The following is a 4,223-nucleotide window of genomic DNA, read 5'->3' on the forward strand; positions in this document are numbered from 1 at the left end:
CCTGTAAAATGTTGACTTGGGGCTGGTGAGACGGTGCGGTGGTTAAAGGGGCTTACTGCCTGGGTCCCACGTGGTAGAAGAAGAGAATCAATTCTTCTGACGTCCATGCATAGCTTATGCCCCCTCAAATAAATGAAAAATAAATAAATGTATTCTAAAAGGTGGAAGACTACATCGATTTGATGAACCCCTGAATGGGGACATTGCCTGAGTGTCAACACCGGTCATGTGCAGGGAACCCAGCTGTCCCTGTGATACTGGCATTCTAGAAGGTAGAGGCAAAATTGCAATGGGAGAAAAGAGGGACACCTGCCATTTCAGGACACACTAAAAGGGACCTAAGCAAGGAGGTGACATTTGAGGCCAGACAGGAATAATGTTGCCTGTGTTCTAGGCAGGGGGCCCAGCAGTGTGGAGAAGGATGCCCGAGGACACTGAGAGCAGCAGCCATGGGGAGCAATGAAAGAAGGACCTGGGACAAGGGAGCTGGCATCTCTTTCTTCTCTGGGGCTTCTAGACTCTGCTCCCATGTGTGGCTCACTGGAATTGTGCATATGCAGGGTGGGGGATGGGTGGGATACACACATCACCAGGAAAGAGGCCTGGAAAGTGTGGGGACACAGGGGTGGTTCCCTTCAGCACCACCGATAGTGGTCCTAATACCTAGGCAGTGATGGGGTTTGGAGGGACAGGGCACATGGCTCACGACATCAGGGCAGCAGCAGTGCATAGATTCTTGCATACACTCAACCCGTGGCACTCAGGCATGTCCTCTCCCCATGGGTGCCCTCTGGTGCCCTCTTCCTTCAGAGGCACACAAGAGAGTGGTGTCAAGCCCTGAGTTTCTCTTGGATTCCAGAGCCTGCTAAGAATGTATCAGATGAACTTCAGGTGTTGGATGTGGCTTCTGGGGAACTTGGGATCAGATTCCCACCTGGGAGGGCAAGAACCCAGCTTCCAGATCTCCCACTTGCCTGCCGTGTGACCCTGGGCAAGTGTTTAGCCTCTCTGTAGTTCCGTTGTCGAGTGTACTAATGAGGATACTGAATGACGGAGCTGGGGATGAGGTGCCAACAAAGGTCCTACTAGCAGAGGCTACTCTTACTGCCTTTGTGACTATTGGCCTGTCCCCTGCATTGGCAGCCGTCAGTGTGGGGTTGTCATCCAAGTGAGTGGCTCAGCTGTCCACAGTGGTGGATGTGGGGTTGATGGACAGATCTTCAAGGAGCTCCCTGCACTGCTCCAGCTAGCCTACAGCCTACCTAGCCTTGACCTCACCAGGGACTGCATAGCTGCATCGCTGGACATGCGTGTCTAGCACAGTATGGTGCAGGCCAAACCAATCCGCTGGTAGTTCAGGGGGTGCTGCAGGTAGAATACAGGACACAATGGACAGGAGTTATTTGATATAGATGTCTGAGGCAAAAAGGACTGACTAAGAAGGAAGAAGGAAAGGAGGGAGGCTGGAAGCCAAGGAGACACCTTCAGATGACAGGCAGGTGAAACCTGGGCTGGAAGAAGCTCAGGACTGGGACACAGCAGGAGAGCTGGCCATTGGCAGCTGGAGTCAGCGCAGGGCTGCTGGAGCCCAGTGAGAGCAGCCTGGCCCTCTGGCATTTAGGGAATGGCGTGAGTATAAATGATGATTTTTAGTCAGGCCTGTAATCCCTGCAATGAATTCCCAGAGTTTGCCAGTCCAAGCCAACCCGGCACTCCCTTGAATCTCTACATTTCCCCTCCACAGACTCGTCCCCACCCTGAGACCTTCACCTGGCCCACAGCTTCTCCACACGCCTCTGAGGAGTGCTACCTTGTCTGGTTCACCCCTGAGACATGGAGGCACTTCAGTTCCAACTCCAGACAGAAGTGTCTCCCTAGGCCAGCACTTCCTTGGGTTGGATAACTGCTCCCTGGTACCTGGTGCAGAGACCATCAACGGCAAAGATGAACCAAGCCTGAAGAGCAGGCAGAGAGGCTGCGCGCCTGCCCCTCACCTCCTCAGGTCACCCCAATGGAGGAATGGGACATCTGGAGTCCATTAGGATCCTATCAGTCCCTCCCAAGGACATTTTGACTAGGCTTCTTGTATATTAACAGTGTTTATTTTCCAATGGAGATTCTTAGGTGAGGGTTGCTGGACTGGCCCCCTCTGAGGGCAGAGAGGAGGCACAAATCCTACCCTGTTGGTCAAGGACTCTTGGGCCTCTCAGTGGGGACAATGGAAGCTTCCAGACATGGCCCAAGGTCATGGCAAACACTCTCATGACATTTCACCTTTTATTTTATTTATTTATTTATTTATTTATTTATTTTTGGTTTTTTGAGACAGGGTTTCCCTGTGGTTTCTAGAGCCTGTCCTGGAACTAGCTCTTGTAGACCAGGCTGGCCTCGAACTCAGAGATCCGCCTGCCTCTGCCTCCCAAGTGCTGGGATTAAAGGCGTGCGCCACCACCGCCCGGCTGACATTTCACCTTTTAATATCATTAACCTGATCATGTTGTAGTAGTAATCTCCATAAATGCAGCCTACGCTCGCTATGTTTAAAAAAAAGGGGGACCTAACTATTGCATTTTCTGGATGTAGATGGAAGTGTCCAGGGTACACTGATATTTAGCATTTTAAAACACGAAAACATCATTATGACTGCCTAGTACCAGCTGCCTTAGGATGAGATGGAGGGGAGGGAGGGTTAGAATGACCAGTTAGGAAGCCACTACTAGGATCAAGCGTATTAGGGTATCATAGATTGGATGTAAAGACAGACTTGGTTATTGAAGGCTCTGGCTCCAGCTGATGGCGCTGCTGAGGTGATTGGCTCATGAGGACTCATTCATAGACTAATTCCCCTGATTGACTTATAATTGGGAGATACTATTAGATGGTGGGAACCAGGAGGTGAGCCTTGTTGGAGAAAGAAATCACCAGGGTGTGCCCTGGAAAGATAGGCCTTGTCCCTGAGCCCCCCTTCTCTCTGCTTCCTGGTCACCACAGGATAAGCAATCTTGTTCTGCCTCACTCTCCCTCCATGGGCTGAAACCATGTGACCAAATAAATTCTTCTGCCTTGAAGTTGTTTTCTCAGACTGATGAGAAATAAAGGATGGCAGCTTGCAGTGGTCCAGGGGGAAGGCGACTGTAAGAAGATGGGCAACTGATGCCAGGTGGTGGTGGCACACGCCTTTAATCCCAGCACTCGGGAGGCAGAGGCAGGCGGATCTCTGTGAGTTCGAGGCCATTCTGGTCTACAAAAGCTAGTTCCAGGGACAGGCCCCAATGCTACAGAGAAACCCCTTGTCTCAAAAACAAAACAACAAAGATTCAAAAAACATTAACAACACAAACCAAATATTACTACAGACAGCAGGGGACCCCTCTCTGAATCACCCCACCCGAAAGCCTTCCAACCCCCAAGCCCTGACACCACAAAAACACTTCCCAAACCGATAGTCCATTTAGAGAAGGTAGGGAGCTTTCAGCTTGGCAAAATCCAGGTTTCACTGTACCCATTGAAGACAAGAGTGTTCTTTGCCCAGGCGCGGCCAGCGTCCACCGGGCCCCACACCTGCATTCCATGGACCACCTACGTTGACTGAGGCTTCTTTGCTTGATCTTGATCTTGATCTTTGCGTTGTTTGCTTCTTTGGGTGTGGTGGTAGGTCGTCGACTTGACTGGCATTCAGCGTTCACCTCCAGGAGGGCACCCCACAGGCCGTGTATCTCTCAAAGTATGTTTCTGGAAAGGTGTTTGACAGAGGGGGAACCCCACCCTGAATTTGGGGGGTACATCCCTAGGACTATCTCCCTGCGCCTCACTGGGTACCACATGACCAGCTGCCTTGAGTTCCTGCCGCCATACTGAGCTGAGCTTGAGAGTCAACATAGCCTCTCCCACCGTAAGTCACACTTATCAGATACGTTCAACACAGTGGTGAGAGAGGTAACTAAGACACAAGGCTTTCAGACTGTGACAGGGCACCGAATCCATCCAGGAGGGTCAGTGGCCCAATTTGCTGCCCCTTTATGGGCACCAGCTCTTAAACCCCAGTGTTCTTTTGTTAGGTTCACAAGCAATGGTATTTAACCTGGACTTTGTTGGGCTCATGCCTAAACCTGAGGAGTTGCTGGAATATTTCTGGAAGGATGATGCATCCTACATCCTACACAGACAAAAATGTGCACTCCCTCAGAGTGGCTGCCTGCCGCACCCCACCACAGGATTCCTTC

Source organism: Arvicola amphibius, chromosome 5 (genome assembly GCF_903992535.2).
Source record: "Arvicola amphibius chromosome 5, mArvAmp1.2, whole genome shotgun sequence".
Classification (NCBI taxonomy): domain Eukaryota; kingdom Metazoa; phylum Chordata; class Mammalia; order Rodentia; family Cricetidae; genus Arvicola; species Arvicola amphibius.